General features: G+C 43.8%; 1 pseudogene; it reads left to right on the top strand.

The window, feature by feature from the left end:
* The first annotated feature begins 302 nt into the window (after nucleotides 1-302).
* On the top strand, nucleotides 303-18,759 carry LOC129563433 (ZZ-type zinc finger-containing protein 3-like; annotated as a pseudogene).
* The last annotated feature ends 365 nt before the right edge of the window (nucleotides 18,760-19,124 follow it).

Genomic DNA, 19,124 nt, shown 5'->3' with positions numbered 1-19,124 from the left:
TGTGCAGGGAAATCCTGAGGGTACATAGCCCATGACTAACAGCAGGGAGGAGCAGGACTGAGACAGGAGGTGAGGAGGAACAAGAGTGGTGAGCGGAAGCCCTCCAGCCCCCAGGGGCTATCGGGTCTCTGAGGACCCGTGATGGCTTTCAAACTCATCTGCAATTCTTCGACATTCTTCCCCCAAAAAGAGGGAGCCCAATTCTGTTCCCCTAGAATACTGCATGATATCAATGACAAGCTTCTAATTGACATGATCCTGTGATCTGAGGCTAAGTTAGAAAAAAGCAACAGACCTTCGGCATGGTGTCCATCCCCTCTCTTGAGACTCGTGCCTCTGGTGGCCTGAGCTACCATGTAAGAAGTCCAGCTCCCATGAAGCACCATGCTGGGGGTGTTATGTGGAGAGACCACACAAAGAGAGTGGGAGGGAGGTGGGCAGTTTCAGCCCCCAGATGTTTTGATCATCCCAGCCCAGGTCCCAGCCATGTGACTGAAGAACTCCAGTTCTCAACCACCATCTGACTGCAAATCATGAGACACTCTAAGCTAGAACCACCCCCACTGAGTATTTCCCAAATACCCAACCCATAGGAACCATGAAACATCACAAAGAACTGTTAAGGCACTAAGTTTGGGAGTGATGTATTATAAAGGAAATATAACCATATACTGGCCTGTCTTAGTTTGTTCTGACTGCTATCGTAGAATACCATAGATCAGGAAGCTTTAAACAACAGATTACTTCTCATAGATCGGAAGTCCAAGATGAAGGTGTTGGCAAGACTCAGTGTCTGGTGAGGACCCACTTTCTGGTTTGTAGACAGCTGTCTTCTTCCTGTGTCCTCACATAGCAGAAGGGGCAAGGGAGCTCTCTGCTGTCTCTTTTGTAAAGGCACTAATCCCACTTAGGGGACCTATGACCTAACTACCTCCCAAAGGCCCCACCTCCAAATACCATCACACTAAGGATTAGGTTTCAACATACTGATTTTGTGGGGACCCTAACATTCAGTTTACAGCAAGGCCCTTTCCATGTATAACCTACATTCTTCGACGCTTTAACTTAGGATCCCCAGATGCCCATGCTCTGTGACACAGCCTTTGTCTGTGAATCCCTTGAGCTGAGTCACCATCTTCAAGGCATGCCCTTGGGCCCAGACAGCTACATCAACACCTGTATAAACAAGCTGGCTGGTGCCAAGCTTAGTTTGTGGGGTACAGTTAGTGGCTGGACAGTAGATATTAATCAGCCCTAGAGAAACTGAACCCTGTGCCTCAGCCCTGCAACCAGCTGGCTGTGGGAATGACGTGTGAAAGATCAATAAACACTGCTCCCTTTAAAATGCTGACCTTCTCCATTTTTAATCATTACAAATGTGCAAACAGAACAAGATTGCTCTAAGGCATTTAAAGGGAAGTATTAGTCACTCAGTCATGTCCGACTCTTTGTGACCCTATGGAGTGTAGCCTGCCAGGCTCCTCTGTCCATGGAATTTTCCAGGCAAGAATACTGGAGTGGGTAGCCATTATCTTCTCCAGGGGATCTTCCCCACCCAGGATTGAACTCAGGTCTCCTGCACTACAGGCAAATTCTTTACTGTTTGAGCCACCAGGGAAATCCTAGGAAGCCATCTAATATTGAAGAAATTGGTTTTAGCCAATATAATAATTATATTTTAGGCCTCATTCCTGCTTTTAAATCTCATGGTATAAAAACCGAGTTGAATACTAAACAGCTTTCAACAGTAAGGAAATAAACCTGTAGAGTTAACTGGAAGAGCTTTCAGTAGCCAGAACTAGAACAATCTCAGTGGCAAAACAAGGTATTATTGGATTATAACCCAGTGTATAAAGTTCCTTGAGTCCACAATGATACAAATAAATGATCGAATACATTAGTAAATGGGAAGAAGAGAAAAATCTTCCATGCAGAAGAGTTCCAGAGAGTTTATCTTAGTATCAAGGAGAGGAAACATAGCTCCCTACTCTACAGGTGTGGGCTGTTCACAGTAACTTCCTTCCCAAGAGTACAGTGTAGGGAGAAGATGAATGGAAAGTAACTTTAAAGCAGAGACACCTGATAAACACTATCCCAGCCAGTTCAAGGACAATATCAAGAGTCATTTCATAAATCACATTGCTAATTCACACCCTTGATATGATGTGATGAAAATGGCACTCCACCTCTGTGATCTTCCTCTCATAAACCCATAACCGAGTCTAACCATGAGTAAAATATCAGACAAATTTCAATAGAAGAGCATCCTTTGATATACCTGATCAGCATTCTTCACAACTGTCAAAGTCATTATAAATAAGGAAAGTCTGAGAAACTGTCACAGCCAAGAGGAGCCTAAGGAGAGAAGACAGTTAAATCTAATATGGTATCTTAGGTGGGATCCAGGAACAGAAAAAAGTCATTAGGCAAAAACCAAGGAAATCTGAAGAAAACGATGGATTTCAGTTAATAGCAATGTATCAAAATTGGCTCATTGATTTTAACAAAGGTATCATACCAGTGTAATGTAAATGTAAGAAACTGTTTGTGGGGTATATGGGAACTCTGTATTACCTGCTCAATTTTTCTGTAAATCCAAAAATGTTCTTAAAATATTGCATATTTATAATAAAATATACTTTCTTCTTAGAAAGTAAGCATTCTTATATGGGCTTTCTAGCATCAGAATATATTTGATATTTGCCGGGCAAGACCCAAAGAAATTTTATCTCCAAAATGTATTGGCTCTTCTCTTCTGTCTCTTAAAAAAAATAGTCTCTTAATTCTATTCATTCCTGTGAAGTCTTGTTTCTCCCTCAGCTTCCCTTGCTCCTCCTGTCTGCACCTCCACCATCCTGCATTAACTCCTCTCATTTTGTTGGTGTTCAGCCGCTGAGTCGTGTCTGACTCTTTGTGACCCCATGGACTGCAGCACGCCAGGCTTCCCAGTCCTTCACCATCTCTCAGGGTTTGCTCAAACTCAAGTCCATCGAGTCGGTGATGCCATCCAACCATCTCATCCTCTATCGTCCCCTTCTCCTCCCGCCTTCAATCCTCTTATTAGGTCACTCCTAATTTTTATATCTAAGGGTCACTTCCATTGATCTTAGACATCTCTGCATTATTTGACGCTTTCTCCTTTTTTTCTTTTTGGAATTCTTATTCTTTTGCTTTTAGATAACCTTGATTTTTTATGAGTCAGACATATACCAAATTTGAAGACATTGAAAAAATGAGTTAAGCCCCAATGTTTCATATTACTTCACCTTTTATATGGGTTTCCCAGGTGACACTAGTGGTAAAGAGCCCACATGCCAATAAGACTAAGAGACACAGGTTCCATCCCTGGGTCAGGAAGATCCCCTGGAGGAGGGCATGGCAAGCACTGGAGAATCCCACGGACAGAGGAGCCTGGCAGGCTGTGGTCCATAGGGTCACAAAGAGCTGGATGTGACTGAAGCAACTGAGCCCACATACATGCACCCTTTGTATGATAGATACAAATTTGCAGCACCAAACTCAACAGTTGACTTTCCTTGTATCTTAATCAGAAAGGCAGAGTCAAAGAAAAGCTTAAAAGTTTTTTTCCTTAAAAAATCTTTTTTTCTCCCTAAACCTGAAATATATGATCCTAAAGAAGCAAATAATTTGAAATTGTCTGGGGGACATAATAATTTGCACTTAAAGTTATTAGTTGTGTGGCAGCAGGATGTAGGAGAAAAAGAAACTGTTTCTATACACCCCACATACAGTTTCTTTGTATGTAAAGAAGAAATATCACAAGATTTCAGGCTTGAATTAGAATGCTTTTTGTATGATGAACAAAGAAAGGGATAAAGGCACATTCTACCAGCTTAAAGATGTGAGTTGCTGAAACAACTGTATGTATATATATGGGGGGGGGGCTGGAAACCTAATTTGATTCCTACCTCATACCATACATACACAAAAATTCATTTGAGATGGATCCCAGACATAGACATGAAAGTTAAAACTCTAAAATATAAACCTTGAGATAGACAAACAATTCTTAGGTTACAGAGGGAACTAACCATAAAAGAAAAACTGATAAATTGAACTTCATTAAAATTAAACATTTCTTCTCATCAAATGATACCATGAAGAAAATGCAAAGACAAGCCACAGAACGCAATAAAGTATTATTAACTAAGACATCTGACAAACCAATAATACAAAGAAAACAATTCTATTTTGAAACAGGTTCAAGATGATGGAGTCGAAGGAATGTACTCATCTCCTGCTGCTGCTAAGTCACTTCAGTCGTGTCCGACTCTGTGTGACCCCATAGATGGAAGCCCACCAGGCTCCCCTAGGAGAGGACCAAACTCGCAACTAGCTGTCGACCAATCACTGGCAGGAGGAAGGAGCCCACCAAAAAGATCCCCCACATCCAAAGGCAAAGGAGAAGCTGCGACGAGACGGTAGGGGGAGCCCAAACGTGATAAACTCAAATCCCGTACTTGCTGGGTAGGCAACCCACAAACTGGAGAACAACGATACCAAGACGTTCTCCCACTGTTGTGAAGGTTCTGAGCCCCCATCAGGCTTCCCAGCCTAGAGATCCAACCAAGTGAAGAGGAATCCCCAGGGAATCTGACCTTGAAGGCCAGGAAGCTTTGATTACAGGACTTCTACAGGCTCCACTCTTAGAGGGCACAGTCAAAATCTTGCATGCACTAGGGCCCAGAGGAAAGAAGCAGTGGCCTTACAGGAGACTGAAACAGACCTACCTGCCCGTGTTGGAGGTTCTCCTGTGCAGGTGTTGGCCTGTAGTGGCTAGCCGCGGGGCTGGGGGCACTGGCAGCAGAAGTCCCGGGAGGTACCCCTTGGTCTGAGCCCTCTTGGAGGTCACCATTAGTCCTACCACAGAGCCTGCAGACTCCAGGGCTGGGTCACTTCAGGCCAAAAAACTAACAGAGAGGGAGCACAGCCTCATCCATCAGTGGACAATCAGATTACAATTTTATTGGAGCATGGCTCTGCCCACCAGAGCAAGACCCAGCTCTACCCAGCATCAGTCCCTCCCATCAGGAAGCTTAAACAAGTCTCTTAGCCTCCTCCACCAGAGGGCAGACAGAAGAAGCAGGAAGAACTACAATCCTGCAACCACCAGAATGAAAATCACATCACAGAAAGTTAATCAAAATGAAAAGCCTATGTCCCCTAATGAAAGGTTATGTCCCAGAGGAAGGGACAAGACAAAATCCCAGAAAAGCAACTAAATGAAGTGGAGATAGGCAACCTTCCAGAAAAGAAATTCAGAATGATGATAGTGATGATGATCCAGGATGAAGTTGCAAGAAATGTTTACCGAAGACCTAGAAGACCCAAAGAATAAACAAACAGAGATGAACCATACACTAGAAGGAATCAATAGCAGAGTAACTTGAGGCAGAAGAACAAATAAGTGACCTGGAAGACAGAATGGTGGAAATCACTGCCACAGAACAGAATATAGAAAAAAGGACGAAATACAAAAAAGAAGACAGCCTAAGATATTAACACTGTATCCTACCATGTATTGATATAACCATGGACAGATATAACCACGATTAACATATTGGTATTTATATTTTCAGATATATATATATATATAATTTTCCTTACAAAAATAAAATGATAGTGCATATATTATTTTACAAAATGATCCGTTCACATCTTACATCACTGACATGTTTTTGTGTTATTAAATGTACTTTTCCCACATCACTTGAATGGTTGTATACATTCTATTGGCATGTTTTATTTAACCAATACTCTATTGATAAACTTTTCTATTATTCCAATAATTTACTATTGAAACCAAACCAATGAATCATTTTAATTCCTTATTTTGACTCTAGACTTAAAGACTTAAATGTATCCTCACCATGGATTCTCAAAGGTGACGTTTCTTAAAGTCTGGGACCAAGGATAAACCCACAGACCAGGGAGAAGGTAGAACCACTTACGGTATTAGAGGGAAGATAAATCAATTTCTTTTTATAAAGTCATAAGCACTCAGAGTCAGATGCCTCCTACAACACTCACTCATTACCTTCTTTTCAACTTAGAAGAGACTCTGAAAGAAAAGGAGCTGAATCATGAGGCCAAACTGAGCCAAGTGGTTGCTTTATTTCTGAGGCTGGGTGGTGGATTTCAGGTTGCTACACATGGCAGCTTACAGCACATTATCCCTGTCTGTAAAGACCTCTGGGTATTCTGAGAGCAAGAAAGGTCAAATTAATCTCAATGATGTGTCAAATTAGTAATCATATTAATTCCATATTGTCACCTGCTCTTTGGCAGGTTTGATAAGCCACATGTTAAATTGATTATGCAAATTATCTTAGGTAAATTAAACCATCTGTTGCACACATCACCAGATTTCAAGGTGACAGTCTTCCTGAAGGTGAGCTTTCAGGCCAACACTAAGCATGATGTCTCTCCTGGCTGTGCTGTGCACTGGTTTGCCAGCCTCTTAGCTCATCAGTGTCCTTCCTCTCATATGCCATTCACCAGGATGCGACATTTTCACCACACTGAGGATAAGCTGGCTTGTTTTTCATACAGAATAAACGTTGACATGATCCATAAAAATGGGAATGAAAAATATAGCATAAGTACAAGAGATTTATCATTTGCTTCATGAAAGGAGAAGTCATGAGGCTACAAAGGAGATAGGAGTGGACACTGGAAATCGTTCCAGGAGACCCCACAGAAAATATAGGCTTAAGAGCTCCAGGAGTCTTGCTCACTCATTTGTTCCTTCTAGTGAAATCACCGAGCGTTGAGTTCATTATTATGTCTTCTTTCCACCACCATTATTTCTAAGCTGTTTTCAACAAAAAGGAATGAAGGGATTCTCAAATTTTAGGTTTACATAAGAAGCAACTCAGAAGCTAGTTAAAAATACAAAGATTATCATTTAGTAGGACTGGGTTGCTGAATGAGGGCATGGCACCCCGCTCCAGGATTCTTGCCTGGAGAATCCCACTTACAGAGGACCCTAGTGGGCTACAGCACATAGGGTTGCAAAGAGACACAACTGAGCAACTAAGCACAGCACAGGACCGGGGTGGGGCCCAGAAAGCTACATTTTTGAGGTGTGCAACGTGACTCTGATGTAGCAGTCTATGGTCTGCATTTGGAAGAACACTTGTGTCAAGGATGGTTAAGAGCAGGTATCCCAGCATGTGACATCAGATTTGAATTCTTCCTCTGCAGCCATGAAATTAAAAGATGCTTCTCCTTGGAAGAAAAGTTATGACCAACCTAGACAGCATACTAAAAAGCAGAGACATTACTTTGCCAACAAATGTCCATCTAGTCAAAGCTATGACTTTTCCAGTGGTCATGTATGGATGTGAGAGTTGGGCTATAAAGAAAGCTGAGTGCCAAAGACTTGATGCTTTTGAACTGTGGTGTTGGAGAAGACTCTTGAGAGACCCTTGGACTGCAAAGAGATCCAACCAGTCCATCCTAAAGGAAATCAGTCCTGAATATTCATTGGCAGGACTGATGCTAAAGCTGAAACTCCAATACTTTGGCCACCTGATGCGAAGAACTGACTCATTAGAAAAGACTCTGATGCTGGGAAAGATTGAAGGCTGGAGGAAAAGGGGACAACAGAGGATGAGATGGTTGGATGGCGTCACTGATTCAATGGCCATGAGTTTGAGTAAGCTCCGGGAGTTGGTGATGGACAGGGAAACCTGGTGTGCTGCAGTCCATGGCGTCGCAAAGAGTTGGACATGACTAAGCGACTGAACTGAAATGAACTCTGCACTATTCCCCTTACAGCCCTGGGCAAGTTATTAAATGTAAATATCAGATTCCCCAGTCTATAAAATGGGGATACTGTTTATCACATTGTACACTTTAGATTTATACAATGTTATGTCAATGATATTCCAACAAAAAATAATAAAATTAAAAATAAAATAAGAATACCACAATATGGGTGAAACTTGAAAACACAATGCTAAGTGAAATAAGTCAGACACAAAAAGACAAGCACTGTATCATCCCACTTACATGAGAGGGCTAGAATATGGAGATGAGAGAGACCGAAAGTTGAACGGTGGCTGCCAGGGGCTGCGGGGAGAGAGGGGAGGATTTTCTCTCATGGGTACTATTTCAGTTTGGGAGGATGGTGGTGGCATAACAATGTGAATGTATGTGATTTATTAAACTATATACTTAAAAATGATTAAAAGTGAAAAACTTTATATATATTTTTGCACAATGAAAAGAGTTACAGCCATCAGAGAATGAGATAAATAAATTGATAAGTTGTATTATTAAAAAACGGGGGGACTCATTTCTGCTCCTGAAGGTTGTTGTGAATCTTGCATGAGAAAATACATGAACACCTCTGACTTAATACAGGGCCTGGCATGGACCAAACTGTCGGCAGAGGGTGGTTCTACCCGAGGGCTCCCTCCTGCACACAGCAGCAGGTCACAGGGCGTGCTGAGCCGGAGAGGCATTATATGCCAAGGCTCAGACTCGTGTGGCCCAGGCTCAATCGCCTCCATTCTCATGGGGTGCCTTCCCACTGTCCAGTGGCCACCCCACTTGCCCCAGTTCTTCTAGAAGAGGCTGTCTCACACTCTGTAGGATTCTCCCTGCTCCCTGCTCTTGCCAGAGGAAACACAGCTCCACAACAGCATTGCCCTCTCCAAGCCAGCCCTGAGGGAGTTGAGAATGCTACCCAGAAACACAGTGGAGGGCAGGAGAGAGGAGCCTCGCCCTGGGGGCCCCTGCGGACATCTGGCTCCTCCCCGGCTTCTCAGTCGTCCCACCCACCATGCAGGTCTTAAGCTGATGTTAAGACCTCACCTCACCTGCCTGTTCTGAAGCCTCTTCCCTTCTTCTCCTTCGAATCATGTACCTTCTATAGATAACTCAGCAAATTGTTGATGTTTTACAAAATACATGCTCAGACTTTCCTTTTATTTTTAAATAAGGGTTTATTTTTTTTATTTTTTTAATTTTACAATATTATACTGGTTGGTTTTTCCATACATTGACATGAATTCGCCCCAGGTGTACATGAGTTCCCCCTCCTAAACCCCCCTCTCACCTCCCTCCTCCCTTTATCCTCCCTCTTGGTCATCCCCGCACACCAGCCCTGAGTATCCTGTAACATGCATTGACCCTGAACTGCTGATTCGTTTCACATATGACAACATACATGTTTCAATGTCATTCTCTCAAATCATCCCACCCTCACCCTCTCCCACAAAGTCCCAAAGACTGTTCGATACAACTGTGTCTCTTTTGCTGTCTTGTATACAGGGTTATATTTCCATCTTTCTAAATTCCATATATATGTGTTAGTATACTGTATTGGTGCGTTTCTTTCTGTCAGACTTTCCTTTAAAGAAAACCCCCACAGTTGCAAACAGTAAGAACTAAGGCCGTTACATCAAATGAAACTTAATGACAAAAGAGCCTCTTTGTTTTCCCTTGGATTTATTTTAATATTGATGAAGCAAATATAATTTTGATTTCTAATTACTTCTAGCTCCCATTGATACTAAGCCACTTTGTTTAAGCTTTAAATGTTACAAAGAATATTTAAAGGCTTTCCTTTTCCTATTTGTTTATTTTAGTCTTTGTTCCCAAACTGTATTGGCAAAAAAAAATAAGACTAGCTTCATTTAATGTTTATTTTTAAAATGTTCATGAATCAAAAATTGACTCTTCTTTGAAAAGGTAATAAAGTCCTTCATCTGTGGGACGGGGATTGTTGGGCAGCCCAGTGGGCTCAGTTTTCCTAACTTTACCTTTTTCCATTTTATAAAAGGTCTTTAAACTGTGGTCCTGGATAAGATTCTTGAGAGTCCCTTGGACAGCAAGGAAATCAAACCAGTTCATATTAAAGGAAATCAATCCTGAATATTCACTGAAGGACTGATGCTGAAGCTAAAGCTGCAATACTTAGGCCACCTGATGCGAAGAACTGACTCATTGGAAAAGACCCTGATGCTGGGAAAGATTGAAGGTGGGAGGAGAAGGGGACAACAGAGGGTGAGATGGTTGGATGGCATCATGAACTCGATGGACATGAGTTTGAGCAAGCTCTAGGAGTTGGTGATGGACAGGGAAGCCTGGAGTGCGGTAGTCCAGGGAGTCATGAAAAGTCAGACACGACTTGGCAAATGAACAACAACAAATGGTCTTCATTTCTGTCTCATAACTGTAAGGGCACAAAATCTCATGCTGTTGAAAGCCTCGAGAAGAGCTCAGAAAAACACTTAATCACTTAGACTGCAGCTATAGGATATCAAAACAACTAGGCAGTCTTACACAAAAAGCAAACCACCACCAACAGCAAATATATCAGTATGGTGGGAAGGAAAATAAGAGTTCACACTAAATGCCTGAATTTACAACCTACTGTTTTGAAATACACAGACACAACACAAGTGACCTTTGAAAAAGAACTCAAATCGTGAAAAGATATATTGGGAGGATTTGGAATGTCAATTTTATATATACACAAATAATAAACAGGTCATTTTAGCAAAGTAAACACTACAGATAAATGACAAAAAAGATCAAATAACTTAGAATTTCACCTCGCAGAATTAACTAATGTCATAGACTCTAACCTACTCTATTCCTCTGTGTCTCTCTCTGTAGATACACAAGTGTGAATGTCCATACTGTGTGAGTGTGTACATGCTGGCATCACATTTACAAGCTACAAGTTAGGGTCACAAAAGAAAAAGGAAAAAAGAAATGCTCCTTCTTCCCTATAGATGATCTCGCATTCTCAAGGCTACACCTTGCCCCTGGGAACGTCTCCCAGAATCAGTGGCCTCTTAATTGCAACACCAGTGTTCTCAGATCCCTACCCATCTGGTCCTTTTCACAGCACTTCTTCAATCCCTGCCCAGGCTCAACAAGGGGGCAGGAAGTGAGGACATCTCCTACTGTGGACTGTCTCCCGTCTAAGTTTTTATATTGAAGCTGTAACTCCCAATGGGTTGGCACTGGGAGGTGGGGCATTTGGGAGATAATTATGTTTAATAAGGTCATGAGGATGGGGCCCCCACGATGGGATTAGTGTTCCCATAAGATGGGATTCGTGTTCCCATAAGAAGGAGAGAGACCAGAACTCTCTCTCTCTTCCAGGCACGGAAGGACACAGCTAGAAGACAGATGTCTAGGAACCAGGAAGTAGGCCCACGTCAGGAACCCAATCTCCTGCCACCTTGAATTTGGGGTCCCAGCCTCCAGGCCTGTGAGAAATAAATGTTGATTAAGCCCCCCAGCTTGTATGTTTTGTTATACAACCTGGGCTAAGACAACTCCAGATTCTACCTGTGCAACTCAGCAATTTGTTCATGTCCCCATGCCTGGGTTTAATCTGGGAAGCAGTGAGAATCCTCCTGAATGTTTGAGTTGTTAGGGGACTAACTGAGATCATATGCCAGAAGCTTTATATCGCTACCGGGAACAAAACAGAACTGAACCAACACTACCTCCCGCCTCCACGCATTCTCCACCTGGAGAAATAGAGCCAGTGTAGTTAGTCTGTGTGTTCCCTCTCTCAGCAATTAACTGAATTGCCAAGGAGAGCCTCAGTGTGTAACCGTAAAGAGAACAGATCATTTTCTGAGTTTAAAGTGTCAGTGTGTGGGGGCACTTTTTAAGGCCCACCCTTCCACCCCACCCAGCAAATCACTCTTTAAGAAATGCCATTGTCCCTGTGAGAAGCAAAAGTACTGTGTAAACAGGAGGCTTGATCGGCTCTATTACTTTACTCTTTATTTACTACCAGCAGGTCCATAGGTTTCAAACCCACATGTTTTAAAACTTCGACTTCAGAACAGCCTCTTAACCCCACCTCAAAACAAATGGCATGTATCTGTGTACAAAAATAGATTAACATCAACTGAGTTTTGTAAGTTTGAAGATTCTTTTATGACTCTATTTAGGGCAAATGCAAAAACCATGGGTTTAAGCAAAAACCATGGGTTTAAACAACAACCACCAAAAGGAATGAGTGTCTCTACGTTAAATTAACATCTGAGGCAGAAAAACATTAATGGAACTGAGTCTACAACTGTTTCTCCAACACAGGTTGCAAATAATCATTGAGTTGACCCAAAAGGCCCCTTTAAAATGTGATCAGACTTTCTTTGCTTTTTTGCCAAAGTCAAACCCACTCATACTGGCTCCACAACTTCAGGCAAGGAAGCTCTACATTCTAGCTCTTCCAGATTTCTCCTGAATTAAGTCAGGTGTCAATTTTCACAAAAAGTGTGGTGCTGGGAGGTATTTTTAAAAATATCTTCTCAAGTAGACTCCTAAACCATCTCCCAGATGGGTAATACACCAGGAAATTGCAGGACTACAAACACCTTCTTCCCTCTGGATCCCCCATTTACCTGAAGTAATGGTCAATTGCTCAAAAACATCAGCAGTGAGTCAGACTCAGCGATCAATAGAAAAGAGCCCCAAGGTATTAAATAGAGAGATAACCTAAAGGTAAAGTTTAAGCAGCTCCAGCTGACAAGCTGATCAGGCATTTTCAGAGATAGGTGATGGTATTTTTTCTAGGGTGTCAGGAGCTCAGTGAAGAGCTTCCTGGTACAGACTGAATAGGACAATTGATCCAAATTGCCTTCTGCTCTAAACAACCGAATCTTCAGATCTGTGGCCCTAAAACCCACAATGCAAGATCTGTGCCTACTGACAAAGGAAACGTAGCTTGATTGGGTTTTGATGTGCTTTGGAGCTGAGTTCAGTCCTGGTTCTGCTGTGCCCAGAGGTTCTCAGGTCCCTTCTGTGGATCTCAATTTCCTCCTCTGTAAAATGCACATCTGCCCAAGTTTAAGACCCAGCAGAGAGATTGTTCAACAGAGAGATCCCAGCCAGTGGAGGCAGAGTCCAGGACAGGCCTCACAGATGGCTTTGCTCTGCCCAGAGCTTAGGAAACACTGGATTTGGAGCTTACTGTGTCTTTCACTTTTCACTTTCACGCATTGGAGAAGGAAATGGCAACCCACTCCAATGTTCTTGCCTGGAGAATCCCAGGGACGGGGGAGCCTGGTGGGCTGCTGTCTATGGGGTCGTACAGAGTCGGACACGAGTGAAGCGACTTAGCAGCAGCAGCAGCGTCTTCCCTAGTTCTCAGATTTCTGATTTAAAGACGTAAACCTACTCTGGGTAGGAGCAGTTTTTCTTTAACATGTTAAGACGTCTTTACCATGTTGCAGGAAGAGAGGCCAGCAGTGGGTACTAGGAGCATCTTAGGATGCTGACGCCCAAGAGGCTTTTATTGCCATTTGCCTCTTCACATGAAGGCGCACAGTGTCTCCTTCCATCTGTTCTGACAGCTCTCATGAACACCATGCTCATCCTCCCTTCCGTGGGGAGGCAGGGGGTGGGGTTTGGTGTCCTTCTCCCTGAATTAGTAATGAGGCTTCCAGGTGAGCGGGACTCACACACGTGAGAGGGTAACAGGCTGGAAGGCCAGGGGTCTCCAAACAGGGAACAGGCTGCAAGTTTCAGACGTTTTTTTACCCCTTCCTTAAGTGGCAGGAAGAAACAAACTCTCCATGGAAACAATTTTCGTAAGCTGTGTTAATGAAACTATGTATTTGTTTTGGAATTTGCCTTTCTTCAAAATGGTTCCACCTAAAACTAACTTTTTTTCTTTTCTCAAACCTTGGACTGATAATAGCTCAACAAACCAGTATTCATATCAATTGTTTTATGGCTTGGGAATGACATACCTCATGCCATCCTATCTCAAAAACCCATACTGTGGGAGAGGGGCCTGGTGAAACTCCTTCAGCCTTGAGGTGTCTCTCTTATCTGATTAATAGCTTTCTAACAGACATAAAACAGCTTGTTAAAACTAGCAAGGGGGGGCACTCTCTGTCCCTCTTCTGATGTCTATGTCAGAAGTTTTCTTCGTCCCTTTTTCACTTTAATAAAAGTCTGCTACACAAAAGCTCTTGAGTGATCAAGCCTGGTCCCTGGTCCTGCTAAATCTTCTTCAGAGATCACTGTTCACCATAAGCTATCACACACATACAGACACGTGCACGCGCCTCACTTGTGAACTCTTTTCAGCAAAGAAAAGCACAATATGCACCTAGCTTCTCTCTGCCACATAAAAAGGTAGGATGGATCTATCACTCAAAGACCAACTTTTTTCCTATGTGTTGGGAACATTGTTCAAACAGGAGCTTTCATTCCACAGCCAACCCCTTTTAATTTTCTCTCTGTAGCATCCATCAACTGCCAAAGAATGCTCAAACTACCGCACAATTGCACTCATCTCACATGCTAGTAAAGTCATGCTCAAAATTCTCCAAGCCAGGCTTCAGCAGTATGTGAACCGTGAACTCCCAGATGTTCAAGCAGGTTTTAGAAAAGGCAGAGGCACCAGAGATCAAATTGCCAACATCCGCTGGATCATGGAGAAAGCAAGAGAGTTTCAGAAAAACATCTATTTCTGCTTCATTGACTATGCCAAAGCGTTTGACTGTGTGGATCACAATAAACTGTGGAACATTCTGAAAGAGATGGGAATACCAGACCACCTGACCTGCCTCTTGAGAAACCTGTATGCAGGTCAGGAAGCAACAGTTAGAACTGGACATGGAACAACAGACTGGTTCCAAATAGGAAAAGGAGTACGTCAAGGTTGTATATTGTCACCTTGCTTATTTAACTTATATGCAGAGTACATCATGAGGAACGCTGGGCTGGAAGAAGCACAAGCTGGAATCAAGATTGCTGGGAGAAATATCAATAACCTCAGATATGCAGATGACACTACCCTTATGGCAGAAAGTGAAGAGGAACTCAAAAGCCTCTTGATGAAAGTGAAAGTTCAGTTCAGTTCAGTTCAGTTCAGTCGCTCAGTCGTGTCCGACTCTCCGCGACCCCATGAATCACAGCACGCCAGGCCTCCCTGTCCATCACCAACTCCCGGAGTACACTCAAACTCATGTCCACAGAGTCGGTGATGCCATCCAGCCATCTCATTCTCCGTCGTCCCCTTCTCCTCCCGCCCCCAACCTTTCCCAGCATCAGAGTCTTTTCCAATGAGTCAACTCGTCGCATGAGGTGGCCAAAGTATTGGAGTTTCAGCTTTAGCATCAGTCCCTCCAATGAACATCCAGGATTGATCTCCTTTAGAATGGACTGGTTGGATCTCCTATTTAACTTATATGCAGAGTACATCATGAGGAACGCTGGGCTGGAGGAAGCACAAGCTGGAATCAAGATTGCTGGGAGAAATATCAATAACCTCAGATATGCAGATGACACTACCCTTATGGCAGAAAGTGAAGAGGAACTCAAAAGCCTCTTGATGAAAGTGAAAGAGGAGAGTGAAAAGGTTGGCTTGAAGCTCAACATTCAGAAAACAAAGATCATGGCATCTGGTCCCATCACTTCATGGGAAATAGATGGAAAGTGAAAGGAGAGTGAAAAGGTTGGCTTGAAGCTCAACATTCAGAAAACAAAGATCATGGCATCTGGTCCCATCACTTCATGGGAAATAGATGGAAAAACAGTGGAAACAGTGTCAGACTTTGTTTTTTTGGGCTCCAAAATCACTGCAGATGCTGATTGCAGCCATGAAATTAAAAGACGCTTGCTCCTTGGAAGGAAAGTTATGACCAACCTTGATAGTATATTAAAAAGCAGAGACATTACTTTGCCAACCAAGGTCCGTCTAGTCAAGGCAATGGTTTTTCCCGTGGTCATGTATGAATGTGAGAGTTGGACTGTGAATAAAGCTGATCGCCGAAGAATAGATGCTTTTGAACTGTGGTGTTGGAGAAGACTCTTGAGAGTCCCTTATACTGCAAGGAGATCCAACCAGTCCATTCTAAAGGAGATCAATCCTGGATGTTCATTGGAGGGACTGATGCTAAAGCTGAAACTGCAATACTTTGGCCACCTCATGCGACGAGTTGACTCACTGGAAAAGTCTCTGATGCTGGGAAGGGTTGGGGGCGGGAGGAGAAGGGGACGACGGAGAATGAGATGGCTGGATGGCATCACCGACTCTGTGGACATGAGTTTGAGTGTACTCCGGGAGTTGGTGATGGACAGGGAGGCCTGGCGTGCTGTGATTCATGGGGTCGCGGAGAGTCGGACACGACTGAGCGACTGAACAGAACAGAACAGAACAGAGCATCCATCAACAAGGTTGATGGTAAGTTCCTCCCACTGCGGCTCGGACTCTAATAGTGAAGGAAACACAATAGCCAAACAAATAGTCAACTTCTAACCCAGTAAGTGATGCTGGGAGTCTGCAGAGGATTACAGAGCTGCATCTGGATATGAAAGGAGCCCTCCTTTGTGGCGGAGCCCAGGCTGCCTTGGCCTTCAAGTCATCTTCTATCGTGTTGATGGAAGCGGAAGCTGTGTGTGGCTTTGATAGTTTACTACTCTGAAGCACAATTTGGAAAGAAAGCAACGGCTCTAAGTAGCTTCTCCCTCCTGGTTCATCCTTTCCCCACAGAGCTCTGTTATCACTGTGTAAAATGTGTCAGGAGGGACAATTCTCTCTCCCACCCTGAAGATGCATTATCTCATTTTCAAAATAGGCTGAGACAATGTAAGCGCAACAACACCTACATTTAATTCTGTCAAGTAAAAAGATTGTCGAGAAACAATCAAATTCTACAGTTTCAGGCATCTTTTTGCTGCATGTCTGTCCACCTCATCTACACGGAGGAGATTACTGACGGCCCAGTGATGGTTTTTGTTTCCTTTGCAGTTGAAGGGCCAAAGAGCTATAATTTATAGAGGTCCCTATCATGTAAAAATACCAGGCAAGGTGCCCTGGCGCATCTGTCGAGCTTCCCTGAGGTGGCTTCCCGAGCCGGTGCCAGGTGTGGCCGGAGGGCAGTTACAGTGGCCAGAGAGGCCTGCAGTGCTCAGCCCCGTGTGAAAATTATCAGAGATTGTTACAGATGATTGCAGTTCTCAAGGTGCCACATGCCCAAGCGGTTCAGGACCTTGAAAGTTTGGGCAGACTTCAGAGAAAAATACTTAAAAATCCCATTGGGTGTGTGGGAAAACTCCAGACGAAGGCTGGTACAGGGCTTCCATGACCACAGAGAGTTATTCAGGTACTTCAGATTGTATGGGACCAATTAACCAATAGCCTTGGGAACTCTGAAAGAGATTTTTAAAATCATAAATGACATACAAGGAGAGTTAAACTAGTTTTTGATAAAGTAGGTTTACCTGCTAGATCAAAAAGTCCTCTAGATCCTAGGAAGGATGGGGAGTCCCTCTCATACTCTGTATTACCTTTGAGTAATAGTCCAGATTGTGAAGAAAACTGAGCACCAAAGAATTGATGCTTTTGAACTGTGGCATTGGAGAGGACTCTTGAGAGTCCCTTGGACTGCAAGGAGGTCCAACCAGTCCATCCTAAAGGAATCAGTCCTGGGTATTCATTGGAAGGACTGATGTTGAAACTGAAACTGCAATACTTTGGCCACCTCATGCGAAGAGTTGACTCATTTGAAAAGACCCTGACGCTGGGAAAGACTGAGGGCAGGAGGAGAAGGGGACGACAGAGGATGAGATGGTTGGATGGCATCACTGACTCGATGGACATGAGTTTGGGTAAACTCCGGGAGTTGGTGATGGACAGGGAGGCCTGGTGTGCTGTGGTTCATGGGGTCGCAAAGAGTCGGACATGACTGAGCTGCACTGAATAGTCCAGAAGGTTCAAACAGTCGTCCTTGGATGATAGGAGGACACCTGTGTGATGATACATTTAACCTACTGTGGACTGTTGAAGAGCAGAAGAAGCTTGAATGACTACTCCTGAAATACCCTCCTGAAGGAGTCTCGACACTAGCAGAAGAGAGTAGATGAACTGGGCAACAGGACAGCAAGACAGGTTGCCAGCTGAGCACAGAAGGATTTCATAGAACTAACTAAAGCTGGCCTTCCAGTCCCAGGCAGAACACCGAAGTACATACATTCTCCGAAGAGTCCTCCACAAGCAGACAACAGCACGCCTTGAAAAGCACCTCTTTAATCCTTCCATTTCCTGGCTCCCCAAGAGCCACCAGAGTATGTGGGAGAAGACGACGACTGACCCCGTCTCCATGGCCACATGAACACTGCTACTGAGGAGGCATCAGATGAAAATCTTCCCACTATATACAGGAAGCGGGGGCTTCCAGGGTGGCTCAGCAGTAAAGAATCCGCCCGCCAGTGGGTTCGATCCATGGGTCGAGAAGATCCCTGGAGGAGGAAACAGACCCACTCCAGTATTCTTCCCTGGGAAATCCCATGAAGAGAGGAGCCTGGTGGGCTACAGTCCCTGGGGTTGCAAAGAGTCAGACATGACTTAGCCACTAAACAGCAACAACATGGGAATTTCCCTGAATATAAGGAATATTAGAGTTATTGAAGTTAAAAAAAAAACAAACAAACACACACACAGAAAAACTTCAGCAAATTGCAAGCTGAAAGTGGATTTGTGCAACATGCGGGTTTCAAGTGTGATAACTGTGGAACAGAACCTATCCAGGGAGTTCGGTGGCATTGCCAGGACGGTCCTCCAGAAATGTCTTTGGATTTCTGTGATTCTTGCTCAGACTGCCTTCATGAAACAGATACTCACACAGGAGACCACCAACTAGAATCTGTTTACAGGCCAGAGACATTCTTAGAGACTACAGGGTGTCCCAGGGCACTAGTTATACTGACCTTGACCCAAAGTACTTTCTAGCAAACAGATAACATGGAAGAGAACATCATATACTAGTCCTCTTCAACACATAGCCATAGCACCACTGTGCCGTTCACACAACTGTGAATTACGTGCACAGTTTGGAAAGACTCTCTGAATGACACTCAGCACAACAGCTTCCTGAGTGTTCTGGTCGAATCCAGCTCTGCGCTGCTGTGGCTTTAGAGCACTGCTCAGCAGCTGAACTGGAGAACGAAATGGCAACCCACTCCAGTATTCTTGCCTGGAGAATCCCAGGGACAGAGGAGCCTGGTGGGCTGCCGTCTATGGGGTCGCACAGAGTCGGACACAACTGAAGCGACTTAGCAGCAGCAGCAGCAGCAGCTGAACATTCCCAACGAGCAGGGTTCCCCTG

Source organism: Moschus berezovskii, chromosome 9 (assembly GCF_049115385.1).
Source record: "Moschus berezovskii isolate FMDL1 chromosome 9, NW_MosBer_1.0, whole genome shotgun sequence".
In the NCBI taxonomy this organism is placed as follows: domain Eukaryota; kingdom Metazoa; phylum Chordata; class Mammalia; order Artiodactyla; family Moschidae; genus Moschus; species Moschus berezovskii.
This window is presented reverse-complemented; position numbering and strand designations above follow the sequence as displayed.